Below are 25,850 nucleotides of genomic sequence, written 5' to 3' on the forward strand. Positions count from 1 at the left end.
TTGGACCCCGAAACGCGTCTGGTGCTACACCCCATCTTTGTACTGAAAAACCTACCTTACCATTAAATCGACCATAACCGAACAGAGAGCCAGCTTTAATCTCCTGATTGAATACTGCTACAAATATCTAAAGGCAGATCCTGGGAGTAAGTACACTTGAAGGCTCTTGTGATTATTTCGGACGAACACTTGGTCGATACAAAGGTAATGGACTTAATTCGCTTGCAAGCTTTTCAGCAGTGAGTTGCTGCCATTCACGTCGCTTTGGCGGGACGCCGCCGCGACTATTTGAATAACTGCAAAGCATATGACTGTTGTCTCAATATGAAAGTAAAAAACGAATAGACTTATTGCAAACAAGTTTTTGGATGTTCACAATCATTGGATCCAAGATTTACAATATTGGACTATTGAATATTTGCTGATTAATCGAATAATAGCCTTTGCTCTGTCGAATATTCATTATATTTATTTGTTAATAACCTATTTATTCTACTGCATTCTTGATTGTTATATGCATCAAATATATTTATATTATCAATAAAGCTCATCTTTGCCTTAAATACACGGTCGCAGCTATCCTTGAGTGCCCTGTTCACCTATATACGTATATGCTTTTCTAAATTGAGTGAGTGGCCTCAATTTACAGGAGCACCTGGTGTCGTTTGAGTGTTCTTAGTGCGACATCTTACTCAATTTTATGTTCTATCTTTAAACAGAACGGAAATACGGAAACGGAATGCATACGGAGTATATTCCGTTTTTTTGGCGGAACCATTGAAATGAATGGTTCCGTATACGGTCAGTAAAAAAAAATGGAATGGAGACGGAAAGAAAATACGTTCGTGCGCAAGAGCTCTTAAATGCATGCACTCGAAGTCCTCCTGAGGAAAACATTGCTGATGCAGTATGAAAAGAGTCCTAGGGTTAAGCTAAAGCTAGATTCTGAATTCTTCTGGTGTCTTGTAACCATGGACCGACGCATTGTGGAGGCACAGGTCTCCATGTCTGACTTTGGCAAGGAGCTATACTGCTGTCTGTTTCCAAGAGCAACCAGCAACCTTTTGAAATCATCCAGGCATATTAATGTCATTTTGGCAGATGTAAAGAGAGTGGTGTTGTTTAAAGATGAGTTCAGTTAAAAACTTTAAGGGTACTGTAGCGTTATTCTTTTCCGGCATTGAGTTCTGTCCTAGGGGCTCAATACCGGAAAAGAACTGATCAGGCATATCGCCATGTATTCTGAATGGAGAGCAATCCGTTCAGGATGCATCAGGATGTCTTCAGTTCAGTCTTTTTGCCTTTTCAGGACGGAGATAATACCGCAGCATGCTGCGGTTTTATCTCCGGCCAAAATTCCGGAACACATTTTTTCCCATTGAAATGCATTAATGCCGGATCCGGTCCCGAATGTTCCAGCCAAACGGATCAGTTTTTTCGGATGACACCGGAGAGACGGATCCGGAATTCCAATGCATTTGTCAGACGGATCAGTATCCTGCCTGCCTGAACTGCCGACGGAACTGCCTGCCGGAATCCTCTGCCGCAAGTGTGAAACATTGCTTTCGGTGAGCAAAAATTGTCAGGTCTTCCGGTCTCTTTTACCTCTGGCATATGTCTACTATGATGCCAATTACTGATAGTTTCCCATGGGATCAGTTTTGTGTCCAGTGGCATTAGTTATGTCTCCCTCAAGTTAGGCCATAATCACACATCAGTGTGTGGTCAGAGTTTTCCATCAGTGATTGCAAGCCAAAACCAGGTATGAATCAAAAACACAGAATAAGTGCAAATTTTTCCATTACACCTTATCTCTATGTAAGCTCCACTTCGGGTTTGGCTACTAATCACCGATGGAAATCACTCACCAAACATTGTGTGAATAAGGGCTCGTTCACACGACCGTATGTCTTTTTCAGTGTTCTGCGGGCCGTTTTTCCCGGATCCGTTTTTCAGTTGTTGTTTTTTCAGTAGTGTTTTCGGTTCCGTTCTGTTTTTCCGTATGGCATATACAGTATACAGTAATTACATAGAAAAAATTGGGCTGGGCATAACATTTTCAATAGATGGTTCCGCAAAAACGGAACGGATACTGAAGACATACAGAGTACATTCCGTATGAGTTCTTTTTTTTTTTTGCTGACCCATTGACTTGAATGGAGCCACGGAACATGATTTGCGGGCAATAATAGGACATGTTCTAACTTTCAACGGAACGGAAAAATGGAAATACGGAAACAGAATGCATACAGAGTGCATTCCGTTTTTTTTGCAGAACCATTGAAATGAATGGTTCCGTATATGGACCGTATACGGAACACAAAAACCGGCCCGTGTACGGAAAACACAAAAACCGTTTGTGTGAAGGAGCCCTTAGAAACACTGCAGCTCTGGAAGCCTGACCAATGCGCAAGGTGCAGAGGTTTTCTGTTGTATCCTGCCGGACACAACTGATATATGTAAATGCTCAGATGTCAATGTCTTAGCAAAGGGCCTATTACACTGCCTGGTGTCTAGTCCTGATAATTGACCCATGTAATGGTGCTGTAACTTTCCTTTTTCTATTCAGCATAAAATATACTAAATTATTGGCGTTAAGTTATCTTGTGTAATTGGTACAACTGAATGAATGTTGCTCCCCCATATACTTTGCATCTGCCAGTGTAGTAGGCCAATGCAAAAAAAACACAGATTGACGCATTTAATGTAAGTCAGTGCTCATCCTGCCTGAATATTGGGGAGCAGTGATGGTCAGTTCGCAGTGTTCGCCAGCGAACACATGCGGGCTGCCATCTTTAGTAAGGTAGACTCACCCGTCAGGCGATGCACAGGTAAGCCCTTACCTGTGCCTGTGCCGGTCTGAAATCAAATGCAGTCACCGGGAGCAGGCAGTTCTGAGAACAGCCGCCGGGGGCCTTCATCGGGCTGTTCTCTGAACTGCCTGCTCCCGGTGACTGCATTTCATTTCAGACCGGCTCCAGACACAGGCACAGGTAAGGGCTTACCTGTGCATCGCCGGACGGGTGAGTCTACCTTACTAAAGATGGCAGCCCGCATGTGTTCGCTGGCGAACACTGCGAACTGACCATCACTGTTGGGGAGCGTAATAGGATCCTAAAAGTACATCCTGATGCATTCAGTTTTCAATAATGCAAAGGAGCATCTGTCCAAATTTAGCAATTCTAAGAAAAAGAAAAGTTTTCCTCTATTTTTTTCAGCATCCATCTGTCCATTCCTATTACTTTCATGAGAAGATTGACTGATATTTAAGACCATTCCCCTCTTTCTGTGAACAGGCAGTGGAGGGCCTTCCCTGTGCATCTATTCTTAGTTAGGTCATTTTTAGACTTGCAGCATATTTAGGAGCTCCATATTTTCCTAGCAATGTCGCATTGGCAATAGAAGCAATTCTAATCAGCTTACATTACATCCTCTTACTGTGTATTCAGGTCAGAAATGGACATTCATTTATTTTACTTCCTACCAGAATAACCCAGCTTTATTTATGTAGAGGAGGCAGCTGGTCATCCTTGGAGCAGTGACGCTCTAGAAAAATAGTTAGAGGAATACAACAGCATTTAGATGTAAAAACAGGACATTTATGTGCTTTCTACCCAACAACCTTTTAGTCTGTGATCTCATCGATATTACTTTGGTGCAGTGTTAGGGCTCTTTCACACTTGCGTTCTTGTCTTCCGGCATAGAGTTCCGTCGTCGGGGCTCTATGCCGGAAGAATCCTGATCAGGATTATCCTAATGCATTCTGAATGGAGAGAAATCCGTTCAGGATGCATCAGGATGTCTTCAGTTCCGGAACGGAACGTTTTTTGGCCGGAGAAAATACCGCAGCATGCTGCGCTTTTTGCTCCGGCCAAAAATCCGGAACACTTGCCGCAAGGCCGGATCCGGAATTAATGCCCATTGAAAGGCGATGATCCGGATCCGGCCTTAAGCTAAACGTCGTTTCGGTGCATTGCCGGAGCCGACATTTAGCTTTTTCAGAGTGGTTACCATGGTTGCCGGGACGCTAAAGTCCTGGCAGCCATGGTAAAGTGTAGCGGGGAGCGGGGGAGCAGCATACTTACCGTCCGTGCGGCTCCCCGGGCGCTCCAGAGTGACGTCAGGGCGCCCCAAGCGCATGGATCATGTGATCACATGGATCACGTCATCCATGCGCATGGGGCGCTCTGACGTCACTCTGGAGCGCCCCGGGAGCCGCACGGACTGTAAGTATACCGCTCCCCCGCTCCCCACTACTACTATGGCAACCAGGACTTTAATAGCGTCCTGGGTGCCATAGTAACACTGAACGCATTTGGAAGACGGATCCGTCTTCAAATGCTTTCAATACACTTGCGTTTTTCCGGATCCGGCGTGTAATTCCGGCAAGTGGAGTACACGCCGGATCCGGACAACGCTAGTGTGAAAGAGGTCTTATTTGGTTGTAAAGGATTGGAAAACAGTTTTCTGAAATCAGTGCAGCAGAAACATGTTTTCGGGGGTTACATGCACACGGCGTAGACTGCAGTGCCACTAGCTATCATTTCTAAACTCAGTTGGTATTACCTATATTACCTGTTACATATATATATATATATATACATAAACATCAGTTTTCTGATGCACAGTATTCTCATTATAGGATCTTCTTCCTTTACAATGGGCAATGAGCTGATGCAAATACAGGGCCTCCAAATTCCGAGATGCCATTTTTATTTTTTACAGAAGAAATGCTCAAGCCTGCTTTCTTCTTCCATATTCCTGCTTGTAAAGGCACTGTTATGGGCAGTGGGTATGGACCCACTGTACCAACCAATGGGATTGACTTAGGGCTAACTTTAAGGCCTCTTTCACACGGGCGTCACGGATTTGGTCCGGATAAGATGCGGGTGCGTCGCGGGAAAATGCTCGATTTTTCAGTGCAAAACATTTTAATGCGTTTTGCACACGCGTGAGAAAAATCTGCATGTTTGGTACCCAAACCCGAACCCGGACTTTCGGGTTTGGGTTAGGTGTTGTGTAGATTTTATTATTTTCCCTTATAACATGGTTATAAGGGAAAATAATAGCATTCTTAATACAGAATGCTTAGTAAAATAGGGCTGGAGGGGTTAAAAAAATATAATTTAACTCACCTTAATCCACTTGTTCGCACAGCCCGGCTTCTCTTCTGTCTTCTTTGAGAAAAAGGACCTCTGGTGATGTCACTGCGCTCATCACATGGTCCGTCACATGATTCATCACCATGTGATGAACGCAGTGACATCACCACAGGTCCTTTTCCTCACAGATCAGCAAAGAAGAAGACAGAAGAGAAGCCGGGCTGCGCGAACAAGTGGATTATGGTGAGTTAAATTATTATTTTTTTTTAACCCCTCCATCCCTATTTTACTAAGCATTCTGTATTAAGAATGATATTATTTTCCCTTATAACCATGTTATAAGGGAAAATAATAATGATCAGGTCCCCATCCCGATCCTCTCCTAGCAACCATACGTGAAAATCGCACCGCATCCGCACTTGTTTGCAGATGCTTGCGATTTTCATGCAACCCCATTCACTTCTAAGGGGCCTGCGTTGCGTGAAAAACGCACAATATAGAGCATGCTGCGATTTTCATGCAACACACAAGTGATGCGTGAAAATCACTGCTCATGTGCACAGCCCCATAGAAATGAATGGGTCCGGATTCAGTGAGGGTGCAATGCGTTCACCTCACGCATTGCACCCGCCCGGAAATCTCGCCCATGTAAAAGAGGCCTAAGGGAATTATCCTGGCAGTCATCTGATATTCACCTCTTAAAGGGGTTGTCTCACTTCAGCTAATGGCATTTATCATGTAGAGAAAGTTAATACAAGGCATTTACTAATGTATTGTGATTGTCCATATTGCTTCCTTTGCTGGCTAGACTCATTTTTCCATCACATTATACACTGCTCATTTCCATAGTTACGACCACCCTTCAATCGAGTATTGATGGCTGTGCTTGCACACTATAGGAAAATGCGCCCGGCTATGTCAGCCCTATGGTCTCCGCCACTGGAGAGGCTAATGCATTTTTCTATAGTGTGCAACTTGGCGACCACTGATGGAATACAGGGTGGTTGTAACCATGGAAATGAGCAGTGTATAATGTGATGGAAAAAGGAATGAAGCCAGCAAAGGAAGCAATATGGACAATCACAATACATTAGCAAGGGCCTTGTATTCACTTTCTCTACATGAGGCCATTTTCTGAAGTGAGACAACCCCCTTAAGCCCTATACAGGGATCTAGACTTTGCTGCAGAGGAGATACCAGGCTGTTACCTCTTGATAGTCAGTCTTTGATTTCAGCCACAGATTCTCTTTTAAATACACATGTAGATCTAACACATCTTAACAGGGATGTAAAATATTTCTGAAATATACTTTATTGAGGAAAGATGCTTATGCCTACTAGAAAACTGCATGCACTGTGTGTTGCTAAGTGGATCCCATCTTCAGCGATGGCTATGTGTAATATACAGAGTCAGTCTTCTCAGCCTGCCTCTTACCTCCCTACCTCAACCCCTGCCTCCCTTTATGAACGATAACAATGTCTGACCTGTCCCTCCCTATCTGATTTAATGATCGCTAGCAGCTCTGCACATTTCTTTCCTGCTGTTCTCTTTTAGTTACGAGTGCAAGGAAGAGAGGTGAACAGTAGTGATGAGCGGCAGGGGCAATATTCGAATTCGCAATATTTCGCGAATATTTGGGCGAATATTCCCCATATATTCGAGAATTCACGAATTCATGATCTCCAGGCATTATTTTCTTGATTGCGGAAATTTGCATAAAATTTGCATAAACCTTTTCGCATAAGAATTCGCATGAACTGGTATTTAAAAAAAATATCAAATATTCGCGATTACGAATATATTTTGGGATATTCTAAACATTCGCGAATTCTCAAAGTATCGATATTCGCGATTAAAATTCGCAATTTGAATATTCGTGATCAACACTAGTGAACAGGACTGCAGCGATTAGCACTGACAGTAAGTACACAGGAACCTAGTACACTTACTGTCAGAGCTGATCGCTGCTGCCCCAATCACCTCTGTCTCCTATTCACACAGTAAATGAGAAGTGCAGGAAGAGTGATAAGTGCAGAGCTGCTACCAATCAGTGCTGGCAAGTCAGATAAGCAGGGATCGCTATGGCACATGTAGAGAGGCAGGGTTTCCATTTTTAGGTTTAATCCACTCCTAACTTTGGCTATAAAAACTGCATTAAAAAAACGGAAAACCAGCCTTATGGTGCCCATACATGGTAGGGCCCGACTGTAGGACTCACATGCTAACTGCTGCGCTGCATCTGTACTAGTGGAAACAAAGCAAGTATAAGGGTAACCTGGCAAGTACAGGTGCAACCTCTCTATTAATGGGTATTAATATTTTGGGTATAGAGCTGAGGACATGGGTTCCTAGATGGCCGCTAGCACATCCGCAATACCCAGTCCCCATAGCTCTGTGTGCTTTTATTGTGTATAAAAACCGATTTGATACATATGCTAATTAACCTGAGATGAGTCAGAGCTTGAAAATATGACTCTTCTCTGGTCACACAAGATATGACTCTTTTATGTTAAATAGCATAAAGGGCGGGAAGTACCAAAATGCATAATACTTACTGAATTCGTCTGCAAATAAAATAAAAAGTGTCATTTATATGTTTAGGGTAACACAATGAACATTTAGTAACGCTCAGTGAGGGTAGCATAGTAGAGGTGACAGGTTCCCTGTAACCTATATGAGGAAACTGCTAATGATTACATTTCCTAATATGTAACTGCTAGTTCATCAGAGGTCACTCTACACCTTAAAGATGTCACACCTGAAACTATGAATGCGGGTAATATCCGAAGTCTAGGTTTTCGAATAGAATTACATTTCTTACGAGCTGGTAACCATCATTTGTAGATATCTTCTTCTAAGTTAATGTTTAAAAAAAAAAAACGACTGTCTACAGAGCGACATTGCTTATTATACAGATTTTCTGCTATAAAATACAGTTCAGCACAATATTGCACTCGCATCCTACCCTCCTACTGTGTTTATAATAGAGCTAATCTTAGATCACAGTTTTACAGAAGTACATTTTCTCTAGCAGCAAATGCAGCCTACTCCAGCAAATCTTCCAATGCATCGCAAATGTAAGTGGATCATGGCAGAAGTACTGAGCTGTTGGAGATGTAGCCAGGTGTGAGTGGTGAAAATTTTATTGATACAAATCTACCATCTAAATTCCCGTGATCTCTATTTTTAGATTGTATCAAGCTGTGTTATCTCACGGGATGTAGGACCTGATCGATATTAAGTCAATAACTTTTAATGTCCAAAATAAAACACAATTATCAATATTTAAAATGTGCCACCAGTTTAAATGAAGGACAAATATGAGTCAGGACTTAGGCCTCATGAACATGACCGTTCCGTCTTTTGCGGTCCGCAAATTACGGATCCGCAAAACAAAGAAGCGCCCGTGTGTCTCCCGCAATTTGCGGAACGGAACGGCCGGCCCATTGTGGAAATGCCTATTCTTGTCCGCAAAACGGACAAGAATAGGACATGTATTTTTTTTTCAGGGCTACGGAACGGAGCAACGGATGCGGACTGCACACGGAGGGCTTTCCGCATCTTTTGCTGCCCCATTGAAGTGAATGGGTCCGCACCCGAGCCGCAAAAACTGCTGCTCGGATGCGGACCAGAACAACGATCGTGTGAATGAGGTCTTAAAAGGGTATTCAGCAAGGCATTGTGCAAAGGATATTCGCTATATACTAAAAGTTACACAATTTTTCAATAAATGTTTTGTAACAATTCCTAAAGGATTTCAAGACCTCTGCTTGTCATCTATTTAGTATCACCATTTACACCCAGTTCACACCTGAGCGTTTTACAGCGCGTTCCTACGTGCTGTAAAACGCTCAACAAGGAGAAACCAATGCTTCCCTATGGGAATGGTTCTTACCTGGGCGTTTTACAGCGTGTACGATCGCGCTGTTAAACGCCCGACGCTCAAACAAGTACTTGAGCGTTTTTATGGGCATTTGTCGCGCGTTCCCGTACATAGACTTTCGGGAACGCGCGACAATGATCGTTCGATTGTCTCTGTATGCGCGCTTGTAAACGCCCGTACAATCGCGCATACAGAGCGCTCCTTTCAGAACGCTCAGGTGTGAACCCAGCCTTACTGTTTATTTCCAATGGACAAAAGTCTGCCATTTGCCTTAGGATGGCTATACACTTAAGATACCTTTTTTGACTCTCTTTTATCATACACATGCACACTCAGCTGAGCATGCATGTGTTCCAAATGAAGAGAGCTGAAGCTGGCAGGCGTTTATCTCCATGTGAACAAAAGGATTGGGCATTGTTATATAGCCTCTACCATCAAGGGAGTCAAAAGGCGCCCAAGCCATTAATGGTGTGTTTACATCTGTTTTAGGCCTCATGCACACAACCGTTGTTTGGGTCCGCATCCAAGCTGCCGTTTTGGCGGCTCGGATGCGGACCCATTCACTTCAATGGGGCAGCAAAAGATGCGGACAGCACTCAGTGTGCTGCCCGCATCCGTGGCTTTGTTCCGAGGCCCCGCTAAAAAAATATAACATGTCCTATTCTTGTCTGTGCTTTGCGGACAAGAATAGGCATTTATATTGCCGTGCCCGTTCTGTTGCGCAAATTGCGGAAGGCAACACGGGCGGCTTTCATTTTTTGCGGGTCCACGGTTTGCAGACCGCAAAAAACGGCACGGTAGTGTGCATGAGGCCTTAGAGGCTTCATTCAAGGCCTCCACAGATTCTGTGAAAAAGACCAGGCAAAAAAGTCCTGAATACAGGACTTTTTTGTCTGGTAACAACAGGGTTCCACACGGAAACTGAATTGACACCTTTGTAGTCAATGGAGTCTGATCAGCTCTGTTCAAGTCAGTTATGTGCCCGATCCGGCACTTCCATTATTTCTGTGTTATCCTGCTCCTCTAACAGAAATAAATAGAAGTGATGTGAACACAGCCTTAGGCTCCATTCACACGTCCGCAAAATGGGTCCGCATCCTTTCCGCAATTTTGCGGAATGGGTGCGGACCCATTCATTCTCTATGGGGGACGGAATGGATGCGGACAGCACACAGTGTGCTGTCTGCAGCCACAATTGCGGAGCGCGGCCCCGATTTTGGGTCCGCAGCTCCGCAAAAAGATAGAGCATGTCCTATTCTTACGGAAAATGCAAATGTGATCGCACACTACATCCAGCACTCTGCCCTCCATGCTGGATGAGACATTGGTTTATATTTTGGCCAAAGCATAGTAAGCCACTCACCGCGTCAAGGTTGTCTCATGAGTGGTCCCTAACTCTTGTTCCTACCTGTTCATGGGCCATGACAGCCACATAAAATCCAGGGCATGCAGGTCAGCATGCAAGCCAAGTACACTTTGCTTGTAACCCCGTCCGGTGCCATTACAGCTTTCATCGGATCCAGGGATGCAAGTACCAACATGCATGCTGAACCCACCATATACTTCTCCTGGAGCCAGATGGCTAATGGTAGGTTCTATATAAGCAGACTCAGTTTTATACTGACTTTAAAACCAGCCTCAAGGACAGATTAACTGGTCAGGTGTGCTTGACTCAAAGGAGATCGCCACGCCTCCAATATATACTACAAAGAAAAAAAATAGGAAGTTTGAGTCAGCACAGGCTGGTTTTAAAGTCAGTATAAAACTGAGTCTGCTTATATAGAACCTACCATTAGCCATCTGGCTCCAGGAGAAGTATATGGTGGGTTCAGCATGCATGTTGGTACTTGCATCCCTGGATCCGATGAAAGCTGTAATGGCACCGGACGGGGTTACAAGCAAAGTGTACTTGGCTTGCATGCTGACCTGCATTCCCTGGATTTTATGTGGCTGTCATGGCCCATGAACAGGTAGGAACAAGAGTTAGGGACCACTCATGAGACAACCTTGACGCGGTGAGTGGCTTACTATGCTTTGGCCAAAATATAAACCAATGTCTCATCCAGCATGGAGGGCAGAGTGCTGGATGTAGTGTGCGATCACATTTGCATTTTCCGTTTGTGTATGTATTTCGCCATAGTGATGTGCACCTGCAGGCAGGTTGTGCTGACTCAAACTTCCTATTTTTCTCCATGTCCTATTCTTGTCTGCAGCTTGCGGACAAGAATAGGCATTTCTATGGGGGTGACGGGCTGGTGTGTTGCGGACCCGCAATTTGCGGGTCTGCAACACACCACGGACGTGTGAATGTAGCCTTAGGCTTCGTCCACATTTCCGATTAACACATCGGTGGGAAAAAAGCACACGTGTTTCATCTGTGAAGATGTCTGAAGGATTCGTGGTTGGTCCGTGTGTCAGTTTTTACCATTTGTGTGTCATCCGTAATTCACTGTTCACATGTTGCTCAGCTGAAAATCAATTTCCAAAGAATCTCTTATTAGTCTTCAGTGAAAAACAGACACACCATGCCATCCGTGACTTGTCCGTGATTTTCATGTACCCGTAGACTTCAAAGGGCGTGCTTGGTCCGCATCACGGATCAAAGTAGTGCATGTCCCCGTGATTTTTTTTACTGACCCACGGGCAGTAAAAATATACTGAAATGTGAACAGGCACATCAATGGGTATGTGAGCTCACCGTGGAAAATGCAGACAGCACCCGTCAGTGAAAAAGGGAAATGTGGACGAGGCCTTAGATCAGTAGTGATGAGCGAGAGGTGCCATATTCGATTTCTCAATATTTCACGAATATTCAATTGAATATTCGTCGAAATCGAATATTCGTCATAATTCTATTTATTGTGAATAATATGCGATTTAATTATTCGCGTATTGCGATTTTCTTTTAACTGCATAAGGCCATTTTCCTATTGGTTGGCTATTTAGAAAATTCACATATTTTTTTTCCTATCTGTACAGTTGTTCGCATACTCCTCCCCGACAAGCGTCCCCGTCACCACGGGAACACCTGTGTATTAGAAAATACCATCCGATCTGAGTTTTCCCTGAGAGCGTGAAAACTCAGATCCGATGGTATATTCTAACCCACAGGCGTTCCCATAGTGACGGGGACGCTTGTCGGGGAGGAGTATGCGAACGACCATACAGATTGGAAAAAAAAAAGACGAATATTCTAAATAACGAATATTCGCTATATTACTATATATTCATTTTTTAGAATATTCATCATATTCGTCATATTCTAAAACACAAAGTTATAGCAATATAGCGGCGAATATTAGTGAAATACACATATAGACTGCAATTTAGCTAATATAGTGCTATAGTTTTTTTTTAATAGTGTCAATTTTTTACAAAACTGAAGATTAGAAGAGACAAAATTTATTTTTAAAGTTTATAGCACTATATTAGCTAAATTGCAGTCTATATGTGTATTTTACGAATATTCGCTATATTGCTATAACTTAGTTTTCTAGAATATTCGTAATATTCTAAAACAAGAATATATAGCAATATAGCGAATATTCGTAAAATACACATATAGACTGCAATTTAGCTAATTTAGTGCTATAATCTTTTGAATTTTTTTTGTCTCTTCTGAACTTCAGTTTTGGAAAAAATGTACACTATTAAAAAAAAATACTATAGCACTATATTAGCTAAATTGCAGTCTATATGTGTATTTCACGAATATTCGCTATATTGCTATAACTTCGTGTTTTAGAATATGACAAATATTCTAAAAAACGAAGTTATAGCAATTTGTGCTCGGATCGGCTCATGTAAGAACACACCCTACCTAACTCTACCTAGGTAGGGTTATGCCGGAACTGCTGTAGAAGGGCAGCCTAAAGGGGGCAACCCTAATATGAAGTGCCCTAAGAAAGGGGGGGGTTTGGGAGGGCTGTAACGCTGACGTACCGCACCTGTGGCTGTGTGCCTGCAGGTATAAATAGGCTGTAGAGCCCCGCCTCCCCTCTCACAAACACGGCAATTGTATTGCCTAACACTTGTGCTCGGATCGGCTCATGTAAGAACACACCCTACCTAACTCTACCTAATAGAAGTAGGGTTATGCCGGAACTGCTGTAGAAGGGCAGCCTAAAGGGGCCAAAAATAACAGACCATAGATATAGCAAAGGTATCTTTATGACATAATTACATAACCAAATCCTGCAAGGCAAGTGACAATTCATGATGAGGATCGGGAATATATTGAGTATAGCAAGCAGAACTCCACCGACCCATTTTTTTAATGATATGGACCGGTACATTATGCTCCGAAGCAGCTGAAGCTGCGCCAATACGGAAGGAGTGACCAGTAATGGACAAAGGGTTAACTCCTGAATTGGCTAACAATATGCGGATGAACTTGAGGAACGTATTGATATTCAAGGGAGCATCTACCAACTTGAGCAAGGGGGAATCCGCTGGCTCAACTTTGATAAACTGCAACCACTGAGTGTGTACTCAACGGCTTAGTCAACGTTTTTCATACATGTATGCTCGCCCTCCCTCAGTCCCCGCATGAGTGCAAGAATTTATTCAGCCAGCCTGCAATCTGTGCAAAACCCGGTACTGCCCCAGGTGCCCTTTTGTGGAGGAAACATCTTATCACCTGTTTTGGGAGTGCCGCTTTGCACAGCGTCTGTTGGATGCCCTGGAACATGAACTCAAAGACTCTGTGCCCAGGAACTGCCTGCAATACACTTCGGTGCTGTATGGACTATTTCCTGGGACTCATACTGTTGGAGCCAACATGCGGTCCTGGACTGCCGCAGACTTATCCATAGTCTGCTGCAGGATTACTACATCTTGGACGTCGACGAAGAAGGAGAGGACTAAACCCCTCTACTTCCCCCTCTCCCCCCGTTTGTTTTTGTCTTCTCAATAAAGCTAAGGACAGGTCAGGGCTGGCCAACATGCGGCTCTCCAGCTGTTGTAAAACTGCAACTCCCACCATGCCCTGCTGTAGGCTGATAGCTGTAGGCAGACTGGGTATGCTGGGAGTTGTAGTTTTGCAACAGCTGGAGAGCCGCAGGTTGGCCATCCCTGCCTTAGATGGTTGGCTGCTTCTGTGAAAATCAGTGGGGTCAGCCAGTATTCATCTAATGAGTATAAGCAGCTTTATAGGATTGTGAGGAGGAGGAAATGGCTTCTGGGGAACATAGAGAATATTTCTTTATCTATGTTGCAGTTTAATAGTTATATGAGACAAATAGTATAAAAAGTGAAGGAGAGCATTAATGGAGGGATATACGGTAAGTTAAATCACAATCTTCTCCCGGTTATTTTATGGATTATTTTATGGTAAAGAGATCTAGAAATATGCACACACAGTTTAAATTCACCAATCCAGTTAGCCCATACAGTATGTGAGTGCTGCACTACTAACCCCTTCAGAGTCATACCCAGACACTATGAATATCTAAAATCTGTTTGTTCCATTGGGAAGGCACAATTACATAATACTGACCAGATAAATGTATTCTAGATATTTCCGATACTTCAGATTTATACTGCAAAGTTAGCAAATACAATCTATTAATCATTTGTGGGTGGTGTGTAGGTGAGGAAATTGAACTTGAATAGCTGCCATACTCATCATCATATATGCATTTGTAAAATATTATACCTTTACTAAGGTAGTTGTCACCAGACACTTGTAAATTAAGTTATATATAAAATTGCCCTAGTATGCCCGGCTCTTTGGAACCCTACATGTCCAGATCTCAACTGTATCTTCTTCTGCAGGATCTGCTTCCTCATAGTTTACTCGCAGGGATAAGCAGGCGTAATTAAAACTACACAGTCCTCATTCACGTCAATAGAACGTCTCCTTCCTATTCACTTGAATAGCGAACGGCATAGTTGTAATTACACCTGCAACAGCGAGCAGGTAAACAGGTAAACAAGTGCTGTGGTTTCTTCAAAAAGCTGATCAGCAGGGGTGTCGGGAGTCATCCCCTGCCCCCCCGCATCGATCTAATATTGATAACCTATCCTGAGAATAGGTCATCAATATAAGAAAAGCTGACAACCCCTTTAAGGGGATGTCATACTATGTCCGGGGGGGGGGGGGGGGGGGCACTAATGGGGCATCATAAATAATGTGTTAGGAGCACTAAAGGAGCATCATAATGTGTGTGGGCACTAAGAGCACTAAGGGAACATCCTGTTGTGAAGGGAACACTTATGTGACATCCTATAATTAGCTGGACACTTAGGGACATCATACTGCATTTGGGGCGCTAAGCGGGCATCACAATTGGGAGATAGCACTGTGTTAGGTCATCCTTAAAGGAACCAAGGGGGTACTATTTCTGTGTGAGGCACAAAGAGGATTGAGTGGGTTCAGAGCCATGGCATATTGTAAAAAAAAAAAAATTACCACCGCACGCTATGTGCGACTGATGTTGTTCTTCGCTTTTTTTTCCGGCTCGACAGCAGACTCAGATATTTGGATCTTTACAGAAAGTACTTGAATACCCCTGATCTAGTTGGAGTTATATCCAATGGGCTTATGTGTAGCTGCCTTGCAGTTCCTTAGACCACTGTCACATGGATGTATGTTTCCTCAGTATCTTGCTTCAGTGCTAGGCACTAGAGATAAACACATTTTTCAAAAATTCGATTCGTACGGTTCGCCGAATAAAATAAATAAATTCAGTTTGATACAAATTTATTTGCGGCAAATCGCGTTAAACAATGGCTATTTCCTGGTTGCAGAGAGCCTTTATAGTGGTGTAAAACACTTTTTCTTGCAGTAACACGCATAGGGAGTCTGCTGTGGTAGTGAAATAATACTGTAAGTCAGTATGACATTCAGGTGACATGCGTCGCTCTTAGAATCACTGCACTCTTCACTTATTTGGGCAGTCACGGGGCCAAAACTGAACTCAGCCTTACAGGTCGATGTTAGGGCCATATATAAAGAACCATGCAGAGGCTCAAAATCCTACTGTAGCGTGAACGAGCGCACTCCTTTTACACCGTCATCTGCTGATTCCTCATAGATGTCTACAAAACCTGTTCTATATACAATCTCGCTTATACAAGTAGAGACCACCGGACAGAGTAGAGAGGGTGTCAGCAGTAAGTTTGTGTTGACATCACTGATTATTTTGCCCTTCCTCTGATACGTCAGAACAATAACCCCCAAAAAACGGATCCTGTCTGTTGAGCATCCGCCTTCACTCAGTCAGCATTTGGTCAATAATTTCATCAGTATTGCTAATGCCAAAAAAAAAACAGGAGTAGATCCAAAACAGATATGACACCTGAATGGAATATTTGCATGTCTTCTGTGTTTTGTACTCACTCCTGCTTTTGACTGCCAAATTACAAGCCAATTCTTATGGGACTATACAGGCCTTAAAGCTGCTACACAGACAGGATCTGTTGTGCATCTAATTTTTCCTTCCTTCTGACAGATCAAAAGAAGGGACAAAAAGAAAGATGATGTCAGTCAGGCCAAAAGGCAAAATAGTGGCCCAGTCATGGAGTGGGGAGGGTGAGAAGTCCACAGAGTGGCCCTATGACATAGTGGTGAGGGGGAAGCAGCATGAGGAGACCACAGAATGGCCCAATGACAGAGTCTAGAGGTGGCGGAAGCATCAGGAGGAGGCCACAGAGTGGCACAATGACAGTGTGGAGGTGGCGGCAGCATCAGGAGACCACAGAGTGACCCGGTGACATAGTGTGGGGGTGGCAGCAGCATCAGAAGATTACAGAGTGGCAAGGTGACATATTGTGGAGGTGGCAGCAGCATGAGGAGACCACAGAGTGGCAGGATGACATAGTGTGGAGGTGGCAGCAGCATCTGGAGGCCACAGAGGGACACAATGACAGTGTAGAGGTGGTAACCGCATTAGGAGGCCACAGAGTGGCAAGGTGACATAGTGTGGAGGTGGCAGCAGCATGAGGAGACCAAAGAGTGGCATAATGACATAGTGTGGAGGTGGCAGCAACATCAGGAGGCCACAGAGTGGCAAGGTGACACAGTGTGGAGAGGGGGTAGCAGCATCAGGAGGCCACAGAGTGGCAAGGTGACATAGTGTGGAGGTGGAAGCAGCATCAGGAGGCAACAGAGTGGCAAGGTGACACAGTGTGGATGGGGAAGCAGCATCAGGAGGCCACAGAGTGGAAAGGTGACATAGTGTGGAGGTGGCAGCAGCATCAGGAGACCACATAGTGAACCAGTGCCAGAGTGGGGAGGTGGGTGGCAATACCAGTACCCGCTGAAGATGGTGGGTGAAAGAAAAAGCACTTGGCATCAGATGTGTGGCATCAGGGAGGTGGCATCGAAGTTACAAGGGAGTACTCCTGTCCTCTTGGATCATCAATAATCGTTTATGGCCTTTCTCTGTTCATACAGTCGGTCCAACATATGGAGGGTGGAATTACAACAGGTGGAAACATTGCATATCAGCCTATATTGGGGGATGCGGTTCTGCCGCTGCAGATCAAAGAGGGTGTGCTTTGCAGTGTACAAGTGACTGAAGTGCATGCAAAGTTTCCTGACCATTTTTAGAATGTCTTGCAGATGGGTGGAAGATTTTAGGAACCGCTTGACAGCCAGATTGAACACGTGTGCCATGCAGGGCGCATGGCTGTCACGGAAGGTGTACAGGAAACAAGACAATGCAAAAGAATCTATGACTCACTGGATCCAAAACTAAGGAACAAAAGGGAGACCCCTGCATGAGACCTGGCACTCTCCCTGACTGCTCAGCCTATGCGGACACCCCAAAGGTGGATGATCGCATATCCCCGTACCTCGACTATATAATACCTGAACACCCTACAATAGTGAGGGGACACGACCACCGGCTCCCTACACTAAACACGGAGGGAGTCAGGGTCATCTGGATCCAGCAAACAGAAAATCACAAATGAATGTACAGCACTTATCTTGAAGAAGACTGGGAAATAGGAACAGCAAGCACACACACTCCAGGAAGTTGTATAAGCCGCACACTAATGCATTATGGGAAGGAATTTAAAGGGATGCAATCAGTCCAACTACATGACAGCTGAGAGAGACTAACGAGATGAGGAACTGAAAACCAAAACAAAGAAAACTCAAGGAGGAGGTTCTGAAAGGCTTCTGTCAGAGCTTCTCAGCTGTCTGGTTGTGACAATGGCTCAGCCCTCCTTGACACAGCGGTGACACCATGTTTTTCCCGTTGTCGGTCACCATGGTTCCGATTTTGAGTTGTCGCAGAGAAAGCCAGGATTCGATTTCTTGGTGAAGGACACGGAGCAGTTCCTCCCCTGTGTGACTGTTCGCCCAGGCAAACGAGGTGCAGAACAGCCCTGCACAAGTGGTATGCTGGAGGGGCACTGTGAATTGTCCCTGCAGTGTCCCTCATCCTCCCCACGTTCAGCTGAGGACAGGGTGGAGGATGAGGAGGCAGAGGTGGACATTGTCGCAGGACCAATGGCTTGAGAACAGGACCAACGGCTTGTCGCAGGACCAACAGCTTCAGAACCTGTCCAAGTTGCTGGTGTGGCTGTGCAGGAACCACATTCACCCAGTGGGCTGTAAAGGACATGTATTGTCCCTGACTGTAGTTACAGCTCCACACATCGGCGCTGCCGTGCACTTTGGCAGACACCGACAGGCTCAAGTACTGTCCCACCTTCTGTTCTACATGTGTGTGTGTAGGGCTGGTACTGCCTTTTTGGCAAATAAATGATGGCTTGGGACTCTCCACCCCAGCTCGGCACAAGCCATCAGTTCTCTGAAAGGGACAGAGTTCACCACTTGGAAAGGGAGGGACTGCAGCACCAGCAACTTGGACAGGAGCACGTTCAGCTTCTGCGCTGTTGGATGAGTGCATGCATACAGTTGTCTCTTGACAATCGCTTCGGTGATCGATTGCTGATGGAATGACTGACGAAGAGTAGGAGGAAGAGGAGCAGGAGCATCAGGACTGGCAGATGATGGGAAGGATAGACAGCTCCCTTTGGCTGAGGTGGTAGAGCCTTGACTGCCTGAAATCAGCTGTGTGCCACTGGGTGATGTAGCAGTTGCTGCGGCAGGCTGGACCACCACATCAAAGCCACGGTTCTCCCACTCCACTTTATAATGATGCTGCATATGTTCACGCAGGGCCGTGGTGCCAAATTTGAAACCTTGGCCACGCTTCACCTTCTGCCCACAGGTTCTACATATGGCCATTTTCACCTCCTCCGGCGGCTTAACAAAAAACTGCCAAAACACAGAGTAGGTAATTTTACCCCCAATAGTACGCACTGACTGACTGCTACCGCTGCTGCCTCCGTGAACCCGTGCACTGCTACTTCCCGGGCAGGTAGGCTCCTGAAAAGCGTGTGTTCTACCCCGGGCACGTTTGACTCCCGACCTACCACAGCTGCCAGCCTGCTGACTCCCGGCCACGCTAGCAACTTGCTGGCTCCGCTGTTGTCTGATGGGCAAGCTGCCACCCTCTTCTCCCGATGATGAGGAAGCCCCAAGTGCAATCAGCTACATCATCATCATCGAGTATTATCTGCACGTCACTGATGTTCACCTCAACCATCTCTCAGTCAGGAGCCTAACCGCTCGCAACACCAACTTTCACGCCACTCTCCTCATCACTACTTGCCTGCCTAGTGGAGGAAGTGGTGGCTGTCTCCTCCACATCATAGCTTGCCAGAAGCTGCTGACTGTCTTCTGGTAGCTCGTCCTCACTGTATAGTGGAGCTGAGCCCACAGCATACAATACTTCTCTGGCCGAGGGAACAGAAAACGACAGAGCCAGGTTGAGGGCACAGGGCCTGCTCCTGGGCCATGCCAACTAAGGGTTGTGTCTGACAAACCCACTGACTCTTGGCTGGGGGTATCTGATGTCACTTGCGACGAAGTCGAAGATCGAGTCAACTATTGAAGAACTGCTGGGTTGTTGGTCAAGACACGACAGCTAGCTGACACTGGGAGCTCAGGCTTCTCGAAGTGATCCCTGCTGCCATGGCACCTTACTCTGCTGCGACCTCAGCCTGTGCCAGAAACATTTAGGCCTCTGCCACTACCCTGTGCATGGCCTGTCACTTCTCTGTCTGACATATAGAGATGGCCTTGCGGTTCGTCCAGCGTTCGTTTCGCGGTGAACTTTGCGCGTTCGCGATTCGCCGAACATGCGAACACGTGGCAATGTCCACCTGTGCCATATTCTTTTTCATTGCGCCGAACTTTGTCCCATGACACATCCATCAGGTGGGACAGGACAGCCAATTGAGAAGTTTCAGCACATGGGCACACCCCCACCCTATCACAGAACCAGATCTGGCAGCCATTTTACATTCTGTGTTTTGCCAATGTAGGAAGAGGTTGCTTTGTGGAGCAGGGACAGGCTGTTAGGGACACCAAACGCTAGCTAATAGGGCCACAAAAGTCCTTTTAAGGACTGGTATAGGTGTGCTATCGGTAGGTGTGATATACTGAGGGGTGTGACATACTTATAATATACTTTCTAACATAGAAAGTATATTATAGTGCATTTGTATTGTGCAGCAGTCTTATGCGGTTCTGCTGCGATACCGCAGCTGTACAGAGGGACAAACGCTATTGGAACAACTAATTGCAACGGGTGTGATATAGCTGTTGCCCCCCCAAAAAACTGATTGAGACATGGGAGTGATATACCTATAATATACTTTCTAACATAGAAAGTGTATAGTGCATTTGTATTGTGCAGCAGTTGTGTGCAGTTCTGCTGCGATACCGCAGCTATATAGAGGGACAATCGCTATTGGAACAACTAATTGCAACGGGTGTGATATAGCTGTTGCCCCCCAAAAAACTGATTGAGTGGTGTGATATACCTATAATATACTTTCTAACATAGAATCAGAATACTGATTGAGGCCTACGATATATCTGTTGCCCCAAATAAACATGGTGGTGTGATATCTGTTGTGGGAAAAAAAATAATTGAGGGGTTTGATATACCTGTTTCCACAAAATACTGATTAAAGGGTTCAATATACCTGTTTCCACCAAATATTGAATGAGGCCTGCGATATACCTGCTTCCACAAAATACTGATTAAGGGGATGGTTATACCTGCTTCCACAAAATATTGATTGAGGCCTGCGATATACCTGCTTCCACAAAATACTGATTGAGGGGTTTGATATACCTGTTTCCACCAAATATTGATTGAGGCCTGCGATATACCTGCTTCCACAAATACTGCTCTTCTCTAGGGACTTCGGCACAGGGTCATTTTGAAAATGACAGGCAGAGGAAGAGGCAGGCCGTTCCGCAGGGGTGGTAGGGGTCGGGCAGGTGCACCAGGCCGGAGCCTAAGTGGGAAGTTGAAGAAGGCGCGTGCGATTACTTTAAAGGACGCACCAGAGTTAGTTGAGTGGCTCATTTAGCCTTCTTCCGCTTCTGCACCCCCCTCCTCTGTATCTGCACCCTCCTTGCTCTCTGCTGTGTACACCCCCAAAGACACCACCACTATAGTCCCTCCACTCGAGTCAGAGGAATTATTTTCCCATCCATTCCCAGACCTTACCAATGCACAGCCATTCTTGACATCAGATGAGGAAGAGGAGGTAGCAACAGCCGCCACCCAGCTGTCAGACGACAGTACCCAGATAAGCACAAGGAGGGAGTACCCCGCTGTTGCTGCCTACTCCGAGATCTCAAATGTCAGTGGTGGTGAAGGTGACGATGATGATGTGTTGATGGATGTCACGTGGGTACCAACAAGAGAGGAAGAGGAGGGGAGTTCAGAGGGAGAGACGGAGCAGCAGAGAGGGAGGAGAAGGATGAGAAGCAGGCAGAGCTTGCAGGGCACAGGAGGCAAAAAGCAGACTGCAAATGTATCTGGAGCGAGCCATCCACTATGCACGGTCACTTCTGGTGCTCCCAGGATGCCGGCACATAGCTCCGCGTGTCAGCTGCTGACAATAGTATTGCCATCTGCAGCCTGCGCTGTCAACGCATAGGTCGCGGTAAGCCCAACACTCACCTAGGAATGACCGCCTTAAGAAGGCACCTGGCCTCCCATCACCGAGCCCAGTGGGAACAACACCGTCAGAACCCACCAAGCCACACTCCCGGTGCTCCACATCCTGCCTCTTCTCCTTCTCCTCCCATTTGTCCTCCACTCCACCTTCCACTGTGCCCTTGTCGCGTTCATCTGGCAGATGAAAGGCTTCCGTGGCCCAAATGTTCGAGCGTAAAAAGTTGATGACGCTGGATAATTCTCTTGCCCAACAACTAGCCCGCCAACTACTGCCATTTAAACTGTTGGACTCGGAGGCCTTTAGAAAATTTGTGGCCATTCACACACCGCAAAGGTAGGTCCCCGGAAGGAAATATTTCTCCCAGAAGGGCATCACAGAGCTATATGGCCACGTTCAGCAGCAAGTGAATATATCTCTGGCACACAGTGTCAGTGCCAAGATACATCTGACCACAGACATGTGGTCTAGCAAACACAGGCAGGGAAGGTACATAAGTTTTACTGGCCACTGCGTGAACCTTTTGATGGCCGTCAAGCATGTAACCTGTGGCTCCAGTGTATATTTGGTGTTACCGCCACGGATTGCATGCAGGCCTGCCTCTTCTTCTCCTCCTCCTACTCCATCCTCGGCTGACTCCTCCTTTTCCACTGCTACCGCCTCTTCCACTGTGCTCCCCAAAACCTATTCGACGTGCCAGGTGAAACATTGCCATGCTGTGCTGCAGCTGTTGCGCCTCGAAGCCAAGAGCCACACCGGTCCTGCACTGCTTTCAGCTCTGCGGTCACAGGCCGATCAGTGGCTAACCCTGCTCAATTTGACAGTATGTAAAGTGATGTGCGACGATGCCAATCTGCTGAGCGCGCTGAAACAGTGCAAAATGACAGGACAGACATGATGTGCATAGTCATGCAGCGATTCGTTGCCAAATACCCCGGGGTCCAGGACGTCTTGCGGCAGCCCAGGAAAGTCTCTGGCCATTTTAGAAAATTGTACACCTCCATGGCTCACCTTGCTGAGGTTCAGCGGCAACACCACTTGCCCGTCAAACGTCTGATTTGTGACAGCCCGACGCGCTGGAACTCCACCTTGTACATACTTGATAGGCTGCTCCAGCAGAAACGTGCCGTTAACGACTACCTGTACGAACTCTGCAGCAGGACAGGTTCTGGGGAGTTTGGTTTCTTTTCACCGCACCAGTGGCTGCTCATACGCTACGCATGCAGACTTCTGCGCCCATTTGATGAGATCACCAAACTGGTCAGTCACAGCCAGGGCGCCATCAGTGACATCATACTTTATGCATTCTTTATGGATCATGCATTGTGTCGTGTCATTGATCAAGCCGTCGAGGAGCAGGAGCTGGAAGATGAGGAAGTCGCAATGCAAAATGAATTCCCATGGGGGGCTACACCATCTGAGACAAGTCAGCAGGAGTCTGAAGAGGAGTGAGAGGAGGATGGTGGCTGGAGGGAGGAGGAGCAAGAAGAGCAGGGTTTGAGGGGGACTTTAAACTTTTCTGTGACTCCTGGTGTTGTCCGTGGATGGGGGGAGGAGACCGATGACGACATTCTCCTGGGCGATGAGCAGGAGCCATGGCGCTCCACGTTTCCAATTTAGTGCCAATGGGGGCCTTAATTCTCCATCGTTTGAAGAGGGGCCCACGTATAAAAAGCATAAAGGGCAAGGACCAGTACTGGGTGGCAACATACTTAGACCCCTAGTACTAACACAAAATGGTGGACATGTTACCAGCATCACAGAGGGCTGGCAGAATGCAGCATTTCCAGGCCTAGCTGCGAGAGATGCTACATTCTTCTGTTGCGGGCGCTGGCAGAGGAATTTCCACCCACAGCGAAACAGGTGCGGGTACCAATCCTACCGCGCCTGCATATAGAGGGCGGTTTGAAGATGTGTTGGTCATTTTCGGATATGGGATCATTCTTGCATCCAACCCATCGACAGCATGCCTCCGGATCCAGCCTCAGGGAACGCCTAGACCTACAGGTGTCTGGTTAACTAAACATGTGGACGCTCTGAGAAGCGAGGAACCCCTGGACCACTTGGTGTGCAGGATTGACCTGTGGCACAATTTGCCATAGAACTCATGGCTTGCCCCTCGTCGAGGGGTTCATTCATGGCAAAAGGGGGTTCATGTCACCCAGCAATAGAACAGACGATTTTGAGAGATTTAGGCCCATGTCAACCAGGCACAGCAGGGGTTCATTCACTGCAAAAGGGGGTTCATGTCACCCAGCAATAGAACAGAGGATTTTGAGAGATTTAGGCCCCTGTCACCCAGGCACAGCAGGGGTTCATTCACGGCAAAAGGGGGTTCATGTCACCCAGCAATAGAACAGACGATTTTGAGAGATTTAGGCCCGTGTCAACCAGGCACAGCAGGGGTTCATTCACGGGAAAAGGGGGTTCATGTCACCCAGCAATAGAACAGACGATTTTGATAGATTTAGGCCCATGTCAACCAGGCACAGCAGGGTTCATTCACGGCAAAAGGGGGTTAATGTCACCCAGCAATAGAACAGACGATTTTGAGAGATTTAGGCCCCTGTCACCCAGGCACAGCAGGGGTTCATTCACGGCAAAAGGGGGTTCATGTCACCCAGCAATAGAACAGAAAATGGTAAAATGTCACCCGACAATTGAAAATAAGATTTTTTTCCATTTTGGGCACTAAAAATTGGCACTTTTTTGCATTAAAATGGCTCTAAAATAGTCCTTGAAAAGGCTAGAGGGATGTAAAAGGCAGTAAAATGTGCTTAAGAGAATGGCAACTGCTCTGCAAACAAATGTGGATAGGGAAATAACTTAAAATAAAATAAGTAAAAATTACAAATTATTAACCTGCAACTCAGAGAAGGAGGTGGATATGGAGTTGGAGGTTGAGGAGGCGGTGAATGTGGTGTTGTAGGTGGAGGCAGCAATAGAGGAGGCAGCCAACAATTTTTTTAAATATATTTTACTGGGGTAGCCCCCAAAATATTGGGACAAATAAAAAAAAAAGAAAACAAAGAATCATTGCACTTTTTGTGGGATCCAAGCCTGGTTCATTTTAACCACTTCCCGCAACTGTAACGCCGAAAGGCGTCATTGCGGCGGCTCCCCCAGGCTACGCTAACGCCAATAGGCGTCATCTCGCGTGAGCCGAGATTTCCTGTGAACGCGCGCACACAGGCGCGCGCGCTCACAGGAACGGAAGGTAAGAGAGTTGATCTCCAGCCTGCCAGCGGCGATCGTTCGCTGGCAGGCTGGAGATGTGTTTTTTTTAACCCCTAACAGGTATATTAGACGCTGTTTTGATAACAGCGTCTAATATACCTGCTACCTGGTCCTCTGGTGGTCCCCTTTGTTTGGATCGACCACCAGAGGACACAGGTAGCTCAGTAAAGTAGCACCAAGCAACACTACACTACACTACACCCCCCCCCCCCGTCACTTATTAACCCCTTATTAGCCCCTGATCATCCCTGATCACCCCATATAGACTCCCTGATCACCCCCCTGTCATTGATCACCCCCCTGTCATTGATCACCCCCCTGTAAAGCTCCATTCAGACGTCCGCATGATTTTTACGGATTCACTGATAGATGGATCGGATCCGCAAAACGCATCCGGACGTCTGAATGAAGCCTTACAGGGGCATGATCAATGATTGTGGTGATCACCCCATATAGACTCCCTGATCACCCCCCTGTCATTGATTACACCCCTGTCATTGATCACACCCCTGTCATTGATCACCCCCCTGTAAAGCTCCATTCAGATGTCCGCATGATTTTTACGGATGCACTGATAGATGGATCGGATCCGCAAAACGCATACGGACGTCTGAATGAAGGCTTA

At 46.0% G+C, this 25,850-nt stretch overlaps 1 long non-coding RNA gene across 1 annotated transcript; it reads right to left on the bottom strand.

Moving 5' to 3' along the window:
- Window positions 1-1,877: 1,877 nt before the first annotated feature.
- Window positions 1,878-14,028, bottom strand: LOC120995110. Its single transcript, XR_005777526.1, has 3 exons — window positions 13,912-14,028; window positions 3,544-3,546; window positions 1,878-1,889 (listed from the first exon to the last, which is right to left on the bottom strand). It is a non-coding gene; the product is annotated as an uncharacterized LOC120995110 (long non-coding RNA).
- Between the last annotated feature and the right edge of the window lie 11,822 nt (window positions 14,029-25,850).

The sequence above is a fragment of the Bufo bufo genome, chromosome 3, assembly GCF_905171765.1.
Source record: "Bufo bufo chromosome 3, aBufBuf1.1, whole genome shotgun sequence".
NCBI classification, from domain to species: domain Eukaryota; kingdom Metazoa; phylum Chordata; class Amphibia; order Anura; family Bufonidae; genus Bufo; species Bufo bufo.